At 45.1% G+C, this 21,774-nt stretch overlaps 1 protein-coding gene and 1 long non-coding RNA gene across 6 annotated transcripts in view; one reads left to right on the top strand and one right to left on the bottom strand.

Annotated features, from left to right (window-relative positions):
* Positions 1 to 21,774, top strand: part of LOC143340460 (uncharacterized) — a 641,167-nt gene that overhangs the window by 92,507 nt on the left and 526,886 nt on the right. For 4 of the 5 annotated variants that reach the window (XR_013079445.1, XR_013079446.1, XM_076762433.1 and 1 more), the window contains exon 1: positions 4,275 to 5,046. The exons of the other annotated variant lie outside the window; for it this stretch is intronic. The gene's annotated coding sequence lies outside the window, so the exon portion shown is untranslated. Of the gene's footprint in view, positions 1 to 4,274; positions 5,047 to 21,774 lie in introns of those variants that run through there. 5 annotated transcript variants of the gene reach the window in all.
* LOC143340349 (uncharacterized) lies at positions 2,167 to 3,942 on the bottom strand. The gene is made up of 3 exons (XR_013079416.1): positions 3,756 to 3,942; positions 2,704 to 2,943; positions 2,167 to 2,494 (listed from the first exon to the last, which is right to left on the bottom strand). It is a non-coding gene; the product is annotated as an uncharacterized LOC143340349 (long non-coding RNA).

Below are 21,774 nucleotides of genomic sequence, written 5' to 3'. Positions count from 1 at the left end.
CCGTCTTCCCGTCTCTTCCTTTTTCTGAACGGATTTCACAAACCTCGCGGCAGATGCGGTTACTTGTGCTTACCGGAGAAACTAATAACGAAATAACAACCAACGAGAGCCCGTGCAATTAAGTTGGGCTCAACGGGTACGTTTTTAAAAGATCTCAGTTCTTCTTGCGCCGATGAAACACGAAAGATTCGAGCTTCGTTAAAGTACAATTTCCTGTGAGCAACAATCCCTACTTTTATATCCAAAAATCATCGTTTTAATTATCGTTTGTTAAGAAATTTGGAGACTCACAGGCACTATTGCAATCTGCTTCTATTAAACTCAACCCCTGTTTCCCCTAAGCGGGTGCAGCGTAAAAGTAGGCGTCTCGTCCGACGTGATTCATGAGTGGGGGTAAGTGGCCTTGAGCGGCCAATTGAATTCGTTCCGACTGCGCCGTTAACCTCTCGCCTTACGATCGAATTTGTGACTCTGTGTACCCATAGTCGGATGCTGAATTTCTCGCATTCAATCTGCATTTGTCGATCGTCGAAAAGATAACAGGGACCGTGCCCAAAAATTCCAAATAAATCTTACAGAGAATTAAATTCTACTCGAGAGTTAATATTTTCTAAAAAGGAAGGAATGAAATGAAATCTCATTTATCGATTTCAAAAACTATTTTATTGCATCTATACAAATGTTGCCTTATATAAACAGTAATTATCGTCGATTAAAGTAGAAGTAAAGCCGCGTATGGGAAAGTATATCGTGACACGTTGGTCTTTGTTGATTTTTTTACCTGCGATCGATCGATACGCGTCATATTGCGAGTCGAATCGCGTTTTAAGATCGTTCGGATCGAAACGCGTAACTCGTCGCAGGTCAACGACCAATTACAATTCTCCTGGCTTGCGGCCACTTTTCATTTGCTCGTTTTGTTTGCGGGTAAACAAAGGAGAACGCAGCGCATAACAGACGCAACGGCCGCGCCGCGCAGAAGTGCGTCCCGACTCGTTTATCCAAGGGGGCCGCGTTTAATTCGTTTAATTATTTCATTATTAATTACTTCATTAATTGCGATCGCGCTCTACTTATTCCGGGGTAGTACGCATTACGGGGATTCACGGGGGTGAGGGGACGGGGCGCGCGACGAGATCGTGATAATGCACTTTTAATAATTAACGCGGTAAATAGTAACGCGAATGAATTATTTCGTTCGTGTCTGAAATGATTAAAGCATCGGGACGCGTTGCTGTCGCTTTTTCAACAATGCCCCGATCTCGAATCTGTCGATGCTATTACAGGCGTTTAAAATAATTAATGAGCTACCCGTTTAAATAATTTCATCCCCCTGTAACGCGGAATTTAGCGATGATTAAAAAATTCGGTATACAATACAATATTATTAATTCACAAGGAGTTGTTAGAACTTAAGAATACGACAACTAATACGAGAACAATTTGATTCTATATCAGTAGCGAAGACAGAAAGCAGCCTGCGTCGTGCACAAAAGTGCAAGTAAAAGAAAAATAGTAGAAGGTCGTAGATGGAATGAATTTCCCAAATATTAAGAAGAAATTCGACCAAACGTCCGATTACCGGAACAGCTGACCTGCTAATGGTTGGATCCACGAATTCTCCGTCTTCGCTGCTAACGATGAACGATTTTCGAGGTCGCTGTAGCCCGATTTAATTTTCGCCGCAACAAGTGCACTCGCTAAAGCCGAACCACTCGGTGGATGAATATAAATAGATGCTTTCTAGCTACCGGGCTGCTCCAGAAGTTCCGACATACGCGAGAAACGGGTCCTAATTTCCATTCTAGAGGCGCGTCATCGAATTCGTGGACGTGTTTCCGCCCGGGGCGCCGGCAATCGGAAGTCGAGGAGCGTGTTGCGTCCAAGTTTCCAGCGGTACGTCTCGCTAAAGTAAGCTTCGCGACGGCAAAAACGAATTAGCTCGGCAATTGGATTAGATGGAAGACGACTGAGGCTGTCGTTCCGCGAAACGCGCGTTCATCGCGAATGGAAGAATGCTGTTCCCCTCGGTGACCGCGCGACGATGACGAGGATGAGCTCGAACCGTCGAGACGTCGATGAAACGAACAGGTTGGTTACAATTTTTTGGGAGGGAAGTAAAATACAACATGTTAGCGATTTTAAATTTTATTTTTCACAGAAAATTTAGCTTCCTAGCTTGAATGAAACCGAGTGGTGTCTTTGGAGGTGTTGTACATCATTAAAGTTGCACTTTGAGATTGTAGTTTCGGTGTCTCTTGTGTCAGAGGCTTTCAAGGTTGCAAGACCTGGAGGACTGACTGATTTAGAGACTGATTTCCACATTCCTGTGTGAGTGTAGCCACTCTTGCCAACACGTAGTTTCTCATCTGCACTAGAACTGTAAACTAGTTTCTAGGTCACCCATACTTCTAAAGACAGAGTCATTCGCGTCCTACGAATCTTGCATCATCTCAGCTTCCGCGTCTATAGTAGTACTCCAAAATCTTTGTAACTGAAAGCAACATCTCTATCAGTCGAATTTTAAAAATTCGAGTCCAATATTAAGGACACATTTTCCTCGCGTTAACTAGTCGGAACGTTTGTTACCAGGTTCTCGCGTTAAAGGCTTTGGTGACCAGCACCCAGAATATTGAATCGTCGAACGAGTCGAATATCGCGTTTGATTGGGCATGGGATCGAGTAATAATATTTGGACAGTACCTCGGATGACCGGGAAGGTTTGTCCGAAGGGTCCGATTGAACGCCTGTCGCTCGAACATGGCTGCATATGTGTCCAATAGTGTCTTCGTCGAGGTTCATTGAATACTGCAGCGTCAGAGTGTGTGTAACCCCGAAAGATAATAAATGAGTCGTCAATTCGTTGATTCAGAATCGCTCCTTTGGTCGAGTTTACAATCATTTTGGAAATTGATAGAAATTTCTGCTGATCCTTGGATGAGGCTGTAATCCGTGTATCGTAGATCGAAATTTACCGGTAACTTCCAGCGAAACGAATTGTCCATTCACCTGGCAGGCGTTTGTGTTTCATCGAGTAAGATCAACAAGGGTGAACGAGAAAGACTAGAACGAACGACACGAGCACGGGTGATTGTTTGCGGAGAAGTAACGGGAAGGGGGTAGTGTTTCATCGCCGACGATAATTAGTGGGAGGCACGTTTAAATCCGTGTTTTTAAGTGACGGTAAAAGGCGTGATACGTATCGAAGACATCTGCAACGAAATATGGTGGTCCGTGGAGGACGGGGCTCGTGGTTGGCCAGCGATAAGTGACGTCGCGCGACCAATGGAAGGGGCAAAGAGGCTGAAAGTAATAAAAATAAGTAATTACTCGGAGTAATCGGCCACCATTCTGGATTCCCGAGGACCGCGGTCGTTCAATTAGCTGAAAGTGTTCTTTCACTTTCGCGGTTACCGCGGCGACCGTTCTCTCGTACATTTAAGAATTCGTAACCGTGAAAGACGCGATCCGATTTCACGGAACCGGAAAGGACACCACGGACCAGCGTTTTCGTCGCGCGAAAGCCGGGGCCAGCGGCCGCAAATAATCGTAACGAGGGGACCGGGGGTACCGCGTAAACGTATTACAGATTGAGCAGGCAAAAAAAGGCGGCTTAATAACGCTGACCAACGACAAGCAACGACCAGCCCAGCTGTCCTCGTCGTCATCGTCGTTCTCGTCGTCGTGGAACACGGACAGGGAACGGTGGGTGGGGGAAGGCAGAGAGGCGGAGCGTAATAAAAATAAGTAATTACCGCGAGTAATCCTCCCCCTCCGTCCCTGACCACCTCGTCTTGCCGCCACCCCCCTCGTTCTCTACGAGAGTCGTTCAATTAACGGGAATACTGTTGTCTTCCCTCACTACGTTTCCCTTCCATTCCCCCTCCGGCAGCCGGAACCCCATCCCACGCCCAGCGTCCGCGAAACCCGCGAAATGTTTCACTCGCAAAGTCGCGTGGAGAGTGCGGAGTGCGCTCTCTGTACGCGGAGCTAGAGCGAGAGAGGGGAGATATCGATGCCCCTCCTTCGCTCACGCCCCTGACGTCCATCTATCCTTCCCCCACCGTGGTCACCCTTTCCGACGATCGTGCGCCATCCCTCCCGCGCTTCTACGCTCCCTTCCCCTACTCCGCCGCGCGGCTATCCCCTCTCTCGCTGGTCCGCGTCGTCCCTGTTCCCCTCGGCTCCCAAACTCTAGGCGGCGCGCCTCGAACGCTCGCCGCTCTCTCTCTGTCGCGTTGCTCGACGCGACCAGTGGTGGGGGAAAGCTCCGAAGCCCCACTCGCTCGTCTGCCGTCGTGCCGTGCGGTTCGTGTCGTGGCTCGTACGGGTTCTGCGTGTCGCGCGGTGTGCTCACGTCCGACCCGATCCTCCCGCAGCTCTTTTGACAGCGGTTCGCGACCATCCTCCTCGATCGACGGTGTTCCGCGCGACAGTGTGACCAACCATACCTCCGGACCAAGTGACACGTCGTCCGTCGCGGCGTGTAGTGTGTTACAACCCCGGAGAAGGAACGAACGAAGTGGAATGGAACTGTTGCCTGCTGGTCGCCGGGGCTGCCTCCGTACATCGTTGGAGACCGAATACAGTTAACCGGGGATCCAGAGCCAGCGTCGGGAGGGACCTCCTCCGTTGGGAGCGTTACAAGAGTCGTTAGGTGCGGGATTCGCGATACGAAGCGGAGCTTAAGATCAATAATTCGACGAGGAAGACGCGGGCTTTCGAACGAAAGCGAAGGCCTTCGGTGCTCCGGGGCCAAGGCGTCGTCGAGAGTGACAGGACACCCCGAGCGAGGGACGCGTGCCGCGAAGGGGTTCTCTGGGTGCCGGGTGCGTTGACACCTGTCTCTCGGGCTGAGCTGGACCACTCTCGATCCGTCCCAACGAGGCTCCTAGGAACGATCAGGAAACTCGTGTCGTTGCCGTGGTGTCGATATTGTGCGTCGAGTGTTTGTTTTGTTATTGTCGTGCCCGCGGACAGCGTCCACAGCTTGAGGGAATATTACCATCGGCCCGAGAACACAGCCTACGCATGCCGTGGATCGAGGTAAGTGTCCTTGCCTCGGACAATCCATCGACGCGTAACACCGTCGTTTCCATCTAGTTTCCGTTATTCGCGGAGGAAGGGAAAAATATGTCGATATCGAGCAGATAACGCTCGAAAGCCTCGCACTCGAGGAATTTGGAGAGGCTGCGAACGGTATCGCGGGAACCATCGATCGTTCAGGTGTCCGTTGACAAGTGTCCCTCGCTGGGTCCACGCTCGATCGTGGGCCGAGCGTGTGCGACTCACGCGATTCAACCGGGGTCGAAAGCGGCCGGAGTCGAAGCGTTTTGCCAATGTCGGGGTATTCGTGCCAACTGGTGGGCACGGGAAGACTGAGAGAAGAAATTTCCGTGTAAGGTCTCGAGGCTGGGGGCACGCAGGCGCGTCCGTCGCCACGTGGTCGAATGGTGATCCGCGGTAGCCGAGGTGTTAACCTTTTTCGAAAATCGAGGATCAGCCGGCTGGCGGAACGAAACTCCGGGCCCGCGGGGGAGGATGTACGGTTGGCAAAACAAGTAGTTAGTTACGTGAGCGCTGGCAGCCCGCCAAACGAGCCTCGAACTTTGAAATTGCGTTCGCGAGGCTTTCTTTCGACGGCGATTATGCGCGCCCGGAGATAGGACAACGAGACGAGAGGGCGAGCTTATATTCCTTTGCCCGTATATACCCGCCCCCTCCCGGTTCTCGTCCTCTTTCTCGCTCCCGTTTCGACCTTTCTCCCGTCTTCTTTTCTGTAATTCGCGGGGCTATCGCCGCTGTATCTCCTTTCTGGTGCGGCCAATTAGTTTGCCGGCGCTATCGCGGCTGGTGGCGGAAAGATACCATCGGTTAAAATGTAATTGGGTCCTTATCGAGCCGCGAGCTTACGATTTCTGGACCGACCGCCGCACACGGAGACCCGATTCGATATCGCCCGGGCGGTTTTTTACCAACGACGAACCCCACCGCGCGTCCACCAGAGGATCCACGAAATCAAGTAGACGCTCTCGTTCCGCGAGACGTGGACCAAAGTTCGTCAGCGGAGCCCCGAAATTGCCTCTATCGGGTTTCTCCCGTTAATCTCTGGAGAGTAGCTCGAAGCGCACCAGCAAAGTGGAAGGAGCGTAGATCGTTCCTTTTATCGGTGATTCCCCGGCTGCTTGTATCGAGATTCTACTTCGGTTAACGCGTTTATTTTCTACATTCTTGGACTCGTTGGTTCTCGATGCCACGACCCGGAGAACAGGAACGTCCAAGGAACGACGTCCAACGCTTGGCAGATCTCGTTTATATTATGTATTTATTTATTTATCTGTGAATTGGAGTACCCTCTGCACTTTGAGGCTATTTGCTAGATTGCACTGTTAATCACTATGAGCTACCTCGGCTCTATACATCGTTGGTCTGAATAAAAGATCCTGGAAATGCATTCACTGGGAGACCTTCTCAGGACAAATGACCTTGGCATTTAAAATTTTAAAGAAGATTAGGTGCTAGGCTGCTCTCCTGTTCTGGAGTCCAGTAATTCTAGAACCATAATTATATCTCTGCTCTGTTTCTATACCGAGGTGCCAAGTTTGTAGATCTACAGAGACATTTGAATTAATATAATTTTCTCCAAAACGGAAACGACGAACGAAGAAGCATAAATTAATCCGCGAACCAAATTTTTAATCGTAAATGGTTGAGGCGAGGTGCATTGAACGATAGAAGCGTGGTGGGAGGATTACGCGATTGGCGATTATATTCTAACAATACTGCACGTCTTCGATATCGATTAATTGGATCGCAGATATCCCCCCGGGGTATTACAGAGGATATCTGGTGGCGTTTTTTCGCCAGGACGGTCGTCGTGCTGGACTATTTTTGACGAGCGCACGTCGACGCGACACTATCGATAGCATAATTTGCCTTGGCGCGAACGCGGTGCGATAAAGTATTCCCGCGGCGGTAATATCTCGACTCCGGGGGGTTATTTTGGTTTGCCGAGCTTTGAGACGCGTTGTTTCGTCGTGGCTGAGTATGCACGCGAATTTAGAGCGATCCGGTTGTCCGGGACTCGGGCATCTTGGTGAACGATGCCTGAATCGAGGCTGCGGTTCGAATTTCCGAGACGATTGATAGAATAGTGGAATACTAGAGCTGACCCACTGCAGTTTCCCCTTGTTTTCGTCAACGATTCATTTACATCATCCATAAAGCAGGTTTGTGATATAAAATAAAATAGAATTATACGAGAAGACTGGAGTCTGTGATTTCTTCGTTTAAATCTCGCTTCTGACTATGTAAGAATGGTCCAGACGTGGATAATTAGTATGTAATTTATAAACGACCATTTAAATATGTCTCAAATCTCTTTTGAAATCTGTGTGTTATGTAATATAAGAGAATAAAAGTAGATGTAGACTAGCAGAAGGTGTAAGAGATATTTAGATACAGTCAAATTCATTTGGCCCCAAAGGTCAGTTTGCACTTTGCTATCTATAGTTATTTTACAGGCAATTTTTCTGATATATTAATATCAATAATATTCCTAAATTGCGTTCAAAAGATATTGATTCCCAAGGTTGTAAGACTATACAAACGAACGACGTAGAAATATCTCGTCTGTTTTGAAAGTCGAAGGACACTATGTTTTTGTTTGCACTGTAAACTACGTTCCTACCATTCGAACGAAATAATTGTTAGCTCGTAGCAAGCTTCTGTAAATTAAAGTCATAACGATGTCTCTAACAATAATTACAATCATGGATAGAACAAGCGTAGGAAGAAATTATTTCCAACGAGATATTTGATAATAACTTGTTTATTCGTAAGATTCTCTGCAAGGACGGGTAGGGAAAGAATATTTACGCAAATAGTGAATATTCAGGGAACGCAGGAAATCTTTCCGTCCCGACTTCGAAGAATATTTTCACTTTCCCTGAAACGAGTTCGCCAGGTATTTGAAACGAGTTGAGCGTTCGTTCGCGTGTATATACTCTTGATACGTCCAGGAACCAACGATGAAAAAATAACTTTGGTATCCATTTCCTTCCATCGTAACCAGAACGGGCCTGCGTGAACGTGCAAAAGTCGAATTCGCCGACTCATTGTTCCTCGCGCCGTGTTCGTTAATTGGAAAGTTTGACACCTGAATGAGATCGTAAAAATGTAGCCCCTGCTGGACGAAAAAAGGCGCGAAAATGGTCGTCGGGTCAACGGCGAGGAATGGGGTGGGAGAGACCAACGTCGTAAAATAATAAATTTGGTCCTTGGCCACCCTGAAACCCATAACCAGTCTCTGCAACCTGTCAAACGGTCGACCCAAATATTTTGGAAGCGTGAATAGAGCTCGGGGTACCTGCTGAACCCCAGAAACCAGAGATTTTGTCCTAGAAAAGTCTCCTCCGCGTTCCTCAATACCGGGAGATCGAAGAAATAAAATTAAATAATTACTGACGATGACTGTCAAACCCATAGAATTTTCTACGACTCCAAAATTATGATTTTAGACAATCAGAAACTACCACAAACCAACTCGACTCGAATGTCTTTTAAATATTTCTTCGAGAGGCCATGCAAGTTATTTCAAATTAAAGTGTTGTCAATATCCTTCGAAAAAAGAAAATTCCCGCGAGGTAACCAAGTATTAAGGACTCTTGTCTGTCGTTCGATTACTCCGCGAAGTAATAAATATCCGCGGGCGTAGCAATAACAAGCGTTCTTAATGCCAACCGAGTTGCACGAGTCGATATTTATTGCTTGCTATAAATTACAAATTTTCCCCCTGTACGTATTTCGGTGAGGTTCGAGAGTCAGTTTTTGCTCGGAGCACGTTTCGTTTTGTCCACTGGGCAACGCGTAACGAAATAAAATGTCGGGCGAACGAGTAATCGCGGAATTAATAGGAAACCGGTGTGTAAGGTCGCGACCAGTTTTTAAATCCCACCCGTTCGCGTTCGCGCTGGTGCAATTCAATTTCGAGTTACGTCTGCCGTCTCGTAGGGCGCGTTCGCGTCAAATGAAATTCAACAATGGGTCCAATTAAGTCCAATTAGAAACGTATCGCGGCATAGAACAGCTGTCGCGAGATAAGCCACGCCGTGCGTCAGATTAGGCGTGATTATTGCTTCGAACTTGATAATATTGGAAGCGTTGCGTACGCCGTTCCATTTGGACAATTTGTTCGCCACGATTTGGCATTTCGAAAGGAAACGTACTCCATTATCGCGACATTCGATAGATACGGAAAATCAATATCGAGGTTCGTAATATTAAGCGGCTCGTCCACTTTTCGATTTCAATTTGCGCGTATAATTTATGGCTGTACCAAAACCGAATTATTTTTAGAGCTTTTGCGTATTTGTTTGTTCGTTCCGGGCAACGGAAAATCTACTGGACCGATTTTAATTAAACCACTATTCTGGTCTTGTTCTGAAACTCTTTTGTTCCGTACCAATTTTCGATATAATCGATAATAACCTAGATATCTGACCCTTTCAACCATTAATACCATAAGAGGGTAGGCAGAGAACCCATTAAAACGAAAAGCATTGTACAGTAGACAATATTTCAATTATTTTTGCATTCACGACTTTAAGTATTTGAGATTCGAATGTACTTTTAGGAAAATAAAAACTGGAGGCCATTATTGTGAATTTTTTGGCTCCCCGAAGGTTCTGTGAATGAGTAATCTCTGCCCTAGCAAATTATAATAACAGGACACCCCGTGCGTATGGCGATTTCAATCTCCTTCGACCTAGAACGAACATTAATAACATGGTTATTAGTTTCATCATAACCAGGTGCACCGTTTGATGAGCTTCTTGCAATGGAATTCTTATCAAGTCGCTTCAACGCAGTCATGTGCTACAAAGTAATAGTATAGTTAATTGTTATGGTAATACTGTGGATCTTTTGTTCGCTAACGATGACAGCTGTAGACGTGGCTCTGGATCTTCTGCACTATTGTATGATACCTTTCACTCTGCCATTGTTGCTACCTCTAACAATTCTAAGACTGAATTTATCAACTACCGCTTACCGTCCTCGTTTTTCGTTAATAAATACCCTGCAATTTAACACCCATCTGAATACGAATCAACTTCTTATACTCGTTGCTCGAAATCACAGAATTAAACAAATATACGCGAGAAGGTATCCTACTTTGGTAGAATAAGGAATCAAAATAGAAATTCATGCAGATTTAATTAGCAGACGACAGCAGACAGAATTTAATCTATCGAGATATTGAACCGGAAGTTTCTATATTGGACGACGTATGCGAAGTTATTTGGAAATTTGTAGCTATTAAATCGAGAACGATATTAAATTCGAACCATTCTCCTTGTCCGTTACCTTATCCTGATTTAGAAATTAATATTAGTGAGTGCTACGTCTCGAGAATAATTACAAGTACTTCCGTATCCCGAACGTCATTGTTTGTTTTGGGGGTTTGCTCCGTTTCCTGTCCCTCAGGTGTTGGTCTCATCAACATACGGAACAAAATGGAGGGAGAGAGAGAGAGAGAATCGGTAAAAAGAAGAAAGGTTTTTCGCGTCTCATCCTAGACACGCCGGAGGACTCATCGATAAAGTTGCCTGGCGGTAGTGATGGGATTCGAATCTGTAAAATGGCGGAAACGTCGAACAAAATTCCGGGGTTTAACGCACTCGAGTTTTGGAAGTCTTTTTAAAATCGACAAAACCTTTTTTATACGATTTAAAAGCGTTGGATTTTGGAATTGTCAGTGATTCAAATAGTGGATATTTCTCACTGTTCAAGAGACAACCGTCGAGCATCAAAACTAAGGAAATTATGTACCCTGGGAGACTCTCCGGACGGCGATCAATTTCACAGGGAACGATTTCTATTCTCGGATGGGGCATATTTTTCCCCGAACCGCATCTTACTGGCCACGTTTCAGCGACTCGAACTTATTATCCCGGATAGTGGCGTTTCACTCTCTCTCTTCCTCTCTTAGTCTCTCTGCGGGCTAGAGCAGACGTCTTGTCGTACGAAAGTGGCAGTTTGCAATTAAACGACGATGTTATCGTAAAGGACCTGTAGGTCGGTTGAATGTACATGGCAGCGAATTAAAATGTAAATACTTGATTAAAGTTAATCCCAGCCAGGTGAATAAACCTGCTGTACGGGAGACGGGAGAATGAGAGCGGCACGGGGTAAGGGGGATGAGGGCTGTAGAGGCCGGAGGGAAAGGATGAGGGCCAGAGGGAAGGGGGTGAAAAGAGAACGAGACAGCCACGGTGCCGGCGGTCCTAAGGGGTGGTTTTTATTGCCGGTTTTTATTAGCTGAGTAGGTGTACTCCATTCTACCCCTACCGTGTCTACGGGGTTGCCCCTCTGTCTTCTCCTCCGGCTGTGTCTAACTCCCCCCCATCTCTCCGCGCCCTCCTCCACACCCCCCTTTTTCCTCCCTCTCTGCGGAACGAGGCCGGCGCGACGCGAGGGGCGAAGGGTTGATTAAAACTAACGTTGCGCCAAGAATTACCCCGTGAGATTGAAAATTAAATTAATATACAAAACCCCCGGCCACCGGGGCTAATTAGTTATATGATAGTAATTAAAAGTTAAGTATATCTTGGGAGGAGGAGGAGGGGACAAACATCGTTCCTGCGAAGCGAGAGCACGCGGGTTGCAATCGGGGGTGGGTAATCGATATAGGCGCTTGTACTGGTTCCTCGTTTCTTCCATCGATTTGCCTTTTCGGGAAATTAATCATAGCTGTTTTCAATTGAATTATACGAGCAAACATCTTCGACCCCATCGAGTAAAAATCGCCAGCATAATTTGTATTAACAAATGTTTAAAATATTCGGGAATAGACTGGGATGTTTAATGAAAATTGAACTATGTTGTGTGTTAAAATAATACAAAGTAACCGAGAGACTGAACGTAATCGTACGTGTCAGTATTCCTAGAGGGTTGGAAGAACTGATATTATGGTGGTTGGTGGAACGAAGTTAGCATTGGAGCACAGATCGATACCATGTGGGACTCCAAAGTATATCTGCGTGTACATCGTGCTTATGGAATCTCTGTGTAGCGCAGAGTGCTTCTGAACACATCGAATGCCATGTCATTTATTTACGAATGACATTAAATTTTCAATTTGCATAGGAAGCCTGACTATTCCTACGCGATTCCACGTTTAAACTTTAAATTACTCTCGTACGACCTCTTAAAATTTCTCCGATAACCGAACACCTTATAAAGTCACGGGAAACGCGAAAAAAGAAATGTATTTTTTTGACAAGAAAAAAACGAATTCGTCCTTAAATCGTGCACGAGAGCGTTTTTGTAACGCGCGTTTAATGGGCGCTGGGATATTAAATACGCGCTTAATGAGAGTGTTGTATTATGGTTGAAACGTGGCCGGCTAATAAAAAATTTCGCAGCGCGTGTTCGGTCCCCGCGGAAACTTCGACAACGTTCTGGAAGTAATTAGAAAATAGTTGAAGTCTCTATAAATTTTCATTAAGCGCATAAAAGGGAATCTCGTTCTGCGGTCGCGGTTAAATTTCGCGCGGGGAACACGCACGCTTGTACAGTATCGAACAAATAATTTTCTCCGGGCATTTTCGATATGGGATTCGCTGACGTTAAGCCAATCCAATGGAATACCTTGTCGGATTTAACGATCGAAAAATGCGTTTATCTCCCCCTCCCCACCCAAAGAAACTCGCGAAACCCTTCGATTTTTTATTTATCGAAAAAATAATGATTCCTTTCGATTTCGTTAAGCGCGATTCAAACAAATAATCGAGTATTTCGCGTTCGCAGTTTCATTACGTTTAATGAATATCCATTATTTTTAATGAATCCTCTAGAGGAGTCGTTCAGGGGCTTGCGTCGATTCGACAAGTTTTACGGAACGTCGGCGAGAAACGTCGATAACGCGTACTGTAGCGGCCATTCATAATACTTACGTGCAGCGTTTCGTCTAATTCGGACTTCTAAGAAATATTGCTCGCGTCGCTACGATTGGACTACCGACAGCGCCAATCAAGCTTAGAAGCAAAGTTGGGCAAATGTTTCATTTATAAACTATGTTCGTGAATCAGAATTCGTTGGTTCTACGCGTCGTTCAAAAGGCGTGCTTTTTAAATGTGGAATTTTGAATGACAAAATTTGTAAAAAAGAAATATCTTGAAAGGGGAGCCCCGCGTAGAATCCTTTCATCGGGCCACGTAACGAGGCCTGGTTCGACGAATGAAACCACCCTCGCTTTGAAGTAAGATCTCCGCGTCGCGGAACGCAGTTGCTCGGAACGCGTTTTCAATATCGCAAAGGCCCAGCGTCCGCAGTCGATTATTCCCGTTCGATACTTGGCAGAAATTTTTAAGTATATTAGGAATACACTGGCTGCGCCTGAATTATTCGAATGCTTTCAAGAAATTGCAGGATGCATTAGCTTACATTACGCTGCTTCCATTACATTATGAATATTACTCCCGCCGTATATCGACGAGGAAGCTGATCCCGCCCCCGCCGGGGCGCATCGAGTTTTATTATTTCTTGCGTTTCAGACGCGCCATTCGCGAATTACCGCGTTAACGGAGCCGATGCGAGATTTAACGGGTCTATTTCGAGCTACGCGTTTCGCTACCAATTATTTAATCACCGCTTTCCACCGTATCGCTCCGCCGTAAAATAGTATTAAACGTTACGTTTCCACCCTCTTTGCGAGCAAACATTACTCGACATTACTCTTGTCGCGGGGCTGATTTTTCTTTCACGAACCAATTCACCCTCTATTACTCGACTCGCCTATTATCTACATTTCATTTTAATTAATATTACCGTGCTCGACAGTAGGATGGGTTGAAAATTGGTGTTTGCTGAAATTTATATTCCAAGTTGTATCTAACTATTTTCTTTTAGAAGCCAAATCTTTAACAAATTGGAATATAATTTTTCCGGACGAATTCACCCTCTATCACTCGACTGGCCTATTATCTACATTTGCGCGGTTGAAGATTGGTAAAATCATCTTTAAGAAATTGGAGTATAATTTTTCCCAAGCGAAGGGGGTTGAAAATTTGAGAAACCCTGGCCTAAATTATTCTCAAAGCGTTCCAGCGGCACAATCAATAACGGAAATACGCGACCGGTGGTAGCTATCAAGATATTTCTGTCCCAGAAAGTGTGTCCGGCAAAGAAGGCTGTCCCGATTTAGGAGTCGATTTAAAATAAGTACATTGGCAGAGTGTACGGCGGTTGTGTGCTTTCAGGCTGCTTGGACTGCCCCCTCCTTTTCTTCGGGACGCCTTGGTGCATTAGCTTGAATACATCCATGAATATTATCCCGTACTTTGGCGAGGCTGAGAAGGGTGTCTGGACACGTAGGGGAGGGGTAGAGGCCGTCGAGGGGTCGGACGGTGTATAAGGTATAAGGTAGTCCATTAGCGTTAATATTATAAACGTTAGCTGCCCTCTGGCCATCCCCGTAACATACTCACGTGCGCCTGCGCTCTCCCTTCTCTGTTTCTCTCGCTCCCTCGCCAGCGCCACCACCACCCCCTACATTCTCCTCCTTTCTCTCCTCTCCATTTCAACGACCGTTCGTACTTTCTGTCCCCCTCTCCTCGCGACTCGTTCCCTCTTCGTCTCATTCATTCACCCCAATCGCCTCGTCTCGTACCCTCCGACGTCCACGGTGTGTCTTTCTCTGTTTCCCCTCGCTCGTTCGTCCCCTCTCTCTCGCTGCCCCCTCCCCTATTCTCGTCCTTACGCTCATCGTCGTGCAAACAACACACGCTAATATACCTCTCGGCTGCATAGAGGGGCGCGAGCGAGCGAGCACGACTATACACGACGAACCTCTTACTTAGGTGTTCTGTTACCTTACTTTATCCCGGAGCCACGGTCTACAGGGTGACCGGATTGAGATCCGACACCGTTCGCCTCGCGACAGGTGGCCGATCCAACGAACGCGTCGACCTTTTCTATTAGGCCAACATCGAAGCGGGATCCTCAGAGTTGGGATCCCACCAAACGCATAAGAGTGTGTTAACCTCTTAGAAACGGTGCTCATATACTGGGAATTCTTTAGAAATTAGGCGTCACAAACAGGAAAATTGATTTCCTTAATATGTGTGTAGCAATTTAGATTGGAATGAAATTTGTACGTTGGGGGAAGTAACTTTTGGGTACACGTTAGTTTCCCTGATGGTCGTGCTCCAAAGGTAATTTTTGTTAATAGTTCTATATTTTTGGAAAGTACTATAATTTGAACAAGAGATTTTTTGGACAGATATGTAAAAGTTATTACATCGATGGCTTTGCAATACACATGGAGTACACCCATTTCTTGTTAAATTTACGTTTCCATATGATACAAGCAGCCCTTGGCTGTTCCTTTATGCTGTACAAATATCATACCTTCATATACTGTATAAATTTGTTATAACGAATATTTTTGTTTACTGTATGTCTCTGGATTCAATATTCCGACTGCACAAACGTTGTACATTCATGCCAAAGGGCGTACAATATTCGTATAGAAAATATCTGACCCCATAAATGTTGCATGCCCATCAATGTAGTACACAGGGTGTTCGGCCATCCCTGGGAAAAATTTTAATAAGGAATTCTAGAGGCCAAATAAGACGAAAATCAAGAATACCAATTTGATGGAGGCTACGTTAAAAAGTTATTAACAATTAAATTTAAAAATTTCAAATCGTTCTAGAAAAATTATTTTCGGTTGCAGGGGTCAATTACAATCATTTTTGGTCATTATACATACCCCCGAAATCCTACCCACTTTCTAGAAAAAAATTCGAGAAGGTGTGAAATTTTTGGGTAAAAAAAGACTTTCGAATCGTCTTGGAAAAATTATTCTTAGTTGCAGGGTTCAATTGCAAGTATTTTTGGTCAACAGACATACCCCCGAAATCCTATTCAGTTTCGAGAAAAAAATTCCTTACCGAAAATATAATTTCTGGCCAGAAATCGTTCCCTGAAATTTCATGCGAATCTTTAAAACGTCATAACTTCTGAACGGATTGGACGATTTTAATGTTTAAAGAAGCAAACTACGCGTATTTTGATGGAGAATATGTACAAATCGCAAAAATATTCGAAAAGTTGGTCCTTGACCCCGCAAAATGAGAAAAACCCCATAAAAATGGTCCAATTTTCAAACAGTCATAACTCTTACAATTGTGAATATATTTCAATGAAACTTTTTTCTGAAGTAGAGCTCATGGGTACCTACAAAAAAGTATTAGACAACTTTTCTGTAGGGCGTCAAACAAAATTACTAAACATGAAAAAGGAATTTTTAAGAAAAATCGACAGGGGATGGGTGCCTAAATTTTTCGACGAAAAAAAAATTTTCAAATCGTTCTGGAAAAATTATTCTCGATTGGGGGATTAATTACAATCATTTTTTGTTATTAGACATACCCTCGAAATCCTAACCAGTTTCGAGAAAAAAATTCGAGAAGTTGTGAAATTTTTCGATGGGAAAATAAAAATTTCAAATCGTTTTGGAAAAATTATTTTCGGTTGCGAGAGTCAATTACAATCATTTTTTATCAATAGACATACCCCAGAAATCTTACGCATTTTCGAGAAAATAATTCAGTACTGTCGGAACTTTAAACGTTAATAACTATTTAACGAAGCCTTCATCAACAAATTGGTATTCTTGATTTTCGTCTTATTTTGGCCTCTAGAATCCCCCATTAAAATTTTTCCCAGGGGTGGCCGAACACCCTGTATAGGTAACAATTTGTGTCTCTGTTCTTGTAAATAAAAGATTTTCTTTCAATTTAAAGAAGTTATACAGACCTAGGTAACTTTAAAATGATAGAGATTTATTTTGTGAATTGTTATAACACTGTGCAGTACATGCTTTTAACAATTCTTGCGACATTGTCTCTTTAAACGGTTTTTGAACGCAAAGCTCGGCCTTGGCTACATGACAGTCGTTTTCTGCTGATAAATACTGGTGGCAATTATCCATACAAAACCTGCTGAATTGTTCATTACGTCCATTACACGCAGCAAAGACGTCGAGCCTTCGTTAGACACACACGTTGCAACATAAGTTGCAATTTAACTTTCTGTTATTGAAGGTTTCCAAATTTACGTACTGTTATTGTTAGAATCTAGAATTTAACGACTCCAAAATAGTTTGTTAGAGTCTAAACGACCCCCGAGTTCGCTTGGGGGTAGGTTTAAAGAGGTTTAACTTTTCGACAGCCACCAGTGCTCATCGATCTGACCAATTTCCACGGTGGTTGTATCAGGTTTCGCGCAACGTTTCACGATTCCTGGAGGATCGTCGATGCACCTTTCTCGATTTCAGGCCGGGCACGAGCAGACAAAGCCAGGTTCGCGGTCACGAGGAACGTGTCCATAACGATGCTCGACCGCGTAAAGAGGAATCAACACGTACAAGCTATCGCGAGCTCTATCCAGATAATCTGTGCTTACGCTCCGCTCGAAAAGCTTCTCCGAGGCAGACTTTGTACTCCCATTTCGCGCTATGATCCATCGTTAGAAGGCGGACCCTGGCCGCTGAATTAGCGAAATCCTCTCGAATCGGAGTAGCTTGAAAGGTCCCCGGCCCCTTAGAGCTCCATTAGTATACATAATAATAAACAACAATCGCACGGTTACACGCGAAATTAGGAACCTCTTAGCCAGAGAGCGTCCGGGGATAGTGGACAGTGTTCTGTTGCGGACGATGTCGCGCGGGTATTCCCCAGAAACGTCTAAAAGCCACCGCGTTCTTATTATTCTTCCTTTCTTCCAGTTGGGAATGTGGTTTCCGAGGAGCTTTGAAAGCTCACCGTTGCCATGGCGATCGCCAAATCTGCGAAATTTGGTCTGCTTGCTTGTTTCGAAACCAATCGAGACTTACCCGACCCTTATAAAAATAAGCAAAAGTAGAATTTAAGGGCCTAAACATTTATTTTTGCGGAGTCCTGGTTGCTATCTTGTATCGTGAATACTAATCTAAGTGGGCGTTCGTACGCCCAGAGTTCGCGAGTTCAAATCCCCGTGTACCGAATTGCAATTTTTACTTCTTTTTTTAGTTCGTTTTACTACTCTATTGCACAAGATGGTGAACATTATACATGCATTGTAAACATGAAAACACCCGAGCCCACGAACACGCAATAAATTCTTGCTTGTCGCAATCACGCTGTTCCCTTTTTAATTCTTCCAGGGAAGCAACTTCGTTGACGTTACAAAGCATTTCCCTGGACGAAATTAATTTTGCAGCATACAAAGTTGTTGCAGTTATAAATTAATTCCCTAGCAGAAAAAGAAAAAAATTCCCTCGCGGACAAGAAGTAATAAAATGATCGTGGAACTCGAGCCAATAAAGTTAGATCTAAAGACGGTTTTTCATTAGAATATTAATTGTGTTTTTTTAAAATCGCTTTATTGTATTTGCGTATCGTGCGAAGGTAGTGGAGTTTCCGTAAAAAAATGACTCGATAACGTCGATCTTCTTTACGGCTTGTCAGACTATCAATCATCATTTAATGCTAAACAGCAATTAACGCTGAACCTCGTCTGTTTACCATGATCTAAGTTGCTTGTCCGTGGGCGTTATTACTGTGCGACTATCATTACTCTGTGCACGGTGTAATAAAGTCAATATTGTTAGTATCTGTCAGTTAGATTTAAGACTGAAGTTAGCTTTTAAACATTAAATACGCTTGAATATTTTACCCAGCGTAAACCCATGTCCGAGTTGCAACGTCGGTATCGAATCGAGCTCTGTCGCCTGTCTAAGCAAACGTGGTCGAGTAAAAAGAAGTCCTAATCCCTGATCCGACGCGAAGATAAATTTCACGTGCAAATTCCACCTTTACAAACGATCATCCACGATCGTTTCCCCTATTAAAATAGGTTCCACGCGTTATGAAACGCCCTGTAAATTAATTTAAGTAACCGAAGGCTATCGAACCGGTGAGAGAAGGATCGCTCTAATAGCAATTCAACTTGTATGTCGTTCGGTGGCCAACGACTTTCGTCTAATACATACCCATGCTGTCAGTTTCAGTTGCAATCGTTTTCAATTCCTTGTTCTATTTTTCCCTCCGTCCGTGGAGCGATTACGTGCGTCAGTTCGATACCGCGGTAACGTTAACACACGGAGGGTTAATACCAGAAAGAATCCAACCCCTCCACCCTCTGTTCCTTATCGGACACAATATACTTCCGCTCTCGAGGCGCATTCACGATCGCTATAGCCACGCTATCGGAGCCACTCTCAATCCCCTTTTGCTCGGGCACTGGGAGCTTCCACTATTGGGAAAAGCGAGAAAGTGGATTGAAACGCGGGGGAAGAACAAGACGGATACGCGTGACGCCACTCGGAGCAATAACGTTAATTGCTGTAATTTCAATTGCCACGGATTCGCCGGCCACTCCAGCCATTTTACCGATTTGACGGGAATCGAAATACCGAGGAGGATGCATCGTCTCGTACACACGGTCACTCGATACATTTTTAGAACGTTTCAATCGCTAGGCGGGGTTCAGTTCGCAGGCGCGACGCGGATCGTTAGTGGAACTCGGTGTTTTCATTTTTGCATTTTTATGTCGTCGTTACCGATCGGTGTAGAAGTAATTGCTTAGAGCGCTTGTTAGACATGCATACGCGTTAGGAAGACTACGAGGAAATTGAAATATTCTTCGGATCCATCTTACACGGTCCCTGGCATTATTATCGTCGTCCGCCATTTAATCCCTAGGGTCTCGAAAGAATATAATATCGAAGGTAATGGTTACATTTTATTCCGATAATAGATACCAACGTATTTACTCGATGGAACGATTATTATTTTCTCGACATATACGTGGTAAAATAAGTCGAAAATGTGGAATACAATTTTTCCTTACGGTGCTTCGTTTTCGAGATATTCGAAAATTTGTGCCGCGTCTGTTCAGTACTGTCTGTTTCTGCTTCTACTGGCGTCCAGTCTCCGCTGCACGCGCGGACCATATTTCTTCAGGCTCGATTTTCTCAGGAACCAAGCTACGTAGATAAAAGTTATGCTCTTTCTTTTCGATTTATTTTTTCACAAGGAATCATTCCCTCGTCGGTTGTACCACGAATAACGGAGGTTATTGAATTTCCAGCAAGAAAGTTTATAGACTATCCAGACTCGAATTCTACCGACTGCATTCTTAAAATAATCACGAGACAAAAATCTACCGTTCCCCTTTCCGGGGAATCGGACTCTCGTTTACCGGAATCTCGAAGCACTTGAACAACGATCCGACGTTACGAACAAAACCAAAACCGCCCAACACCCCGTAGACGAACACGGTCGATCGATAGACCGGCTGCGACCTTGTCGCCCGGCAAGAAGCTGCATCGAAACTATACATCATTCTCGTTGGAAAAATCCTATTTTGAGAAGCACTGATCGCATCCTTGGAGCGCAGAAAAAGGTATTGGCCGCGGACCTTCTCCGCGTCAGGGGTGGGCGAAAAAGGACGAATCAAGGAGGAATCGTAATTTATGGATTCGTGTGACGTCGACGAGGTACGACCGACCAGCTCGAGTCCTTCGCGTTATTTATCGTTCGTCTGGCCGGAACGGTTTTTGCCTGAAAGCAGTCGGTCGGTCGGTCCGTCAGCTTCGATTTCCCGGGCGATGTCTGCGCGACCGGAGAACCTCTGGCCGCGCGTAGAATCCTAAGATCTCCTCTGACGTCTGCTTAATTAATTACCATCCGCGGTTTTAATTAGCTGGGGCTTCTACCTTCTCCGTCCTCTCCCATTCCTTCGTTCCCTGGTCGTGGAAAACCATGCGGAGGGCTAGCTACGGGCGCTCTCCGACTCTCGTCCACACGCAAACGACCCCATACACACGGTCGCGAACCGACCGTGACATGTCCACACCTTCAACACGCGCGCCAGGTGCCGTCGACTACGCTGTCCTTCGCGTACGCATAAACGCGTAACCTGCGACGCGGTTGGCGCACGCAACGCAGATACGCGGCAACGATAAACGTCGAAACGTCGGGGTAAGTCGAGGGATACAAGGAGGATTTAGCTGTCGTCGTGTTCGAGCCTCGTGTGCACCGTTATCCGGGAAATAATGCAGTTTTGCGGACTTCGGTCGCGTCCACTCGACGACACCTTCGCCAGGTGCGGGCCCGATCGGCGATAGACTTGTTCCTTGACCCCAAATTATGAAATCCCAATTTAATATACGGTGCAATACCTCTGTGCGTTTTTATCGTTAATTTTAATCGGTATTTATATTTTGTATCGTCGTAAACAGCGGAGGCAATATCAGCGTATTCCGTATGGACTAATTGGTACCTGTTGGCAAAGAGCGCGAGTTCTGTAGACGAGATTAAAACACATGGTGTTGGGAACATCGTTATTAGAACTTGTAAATGTAGATAGTACGATGTAAGACCCGAGCAATAAGTTATATGGTGACGTATGGGTTGAAATATACGACAGTGGCTGATAGCCACTGTTTGACGCAGTCACGTATGCGTGACCGCGGCCGTTAACGTCTCTGTTTACTTGTCCCATCGCTGTCCAAACATCTTCCGAGTAATTAGTCGACTAATAAATTACCAAAGGCCGGTTTCAAGTGACACAAATTTAGTTCTCCAATTCATTTGAAAGCGGGGTATATTCTATTCCAAGTTTGCATAGACCTTCCGTGATAATTCTATTACCGGAATAAAAATCGTCACTTGAAAGCGGGTACGACCGATTTCGAGAATCCGTGCGGTGAATAGCGGC

The sequence above is a fragment of the Colletes latitarsis genome, chromosome 3 (genome assembly GCF_051014445.1).
Source record: "Colletes latitarsis isolate SP2378_abdomen chromosome 3, iyColLati1, whole genome shotgun sequence".
In the NCBI taxonomy this organism is placed as follows: domain Eukaryota; kingdom Metazoa; phylum Arthropoda; class Insecta; order Hymenoptera; family Colletidae; genus Colletes; species Colletes latitarsis.
The sequence above is the reverse complement of the archived record's forward strand: the minus strand, read 5'-3'. Positions and strand labels throughout refer to the sequence as shown.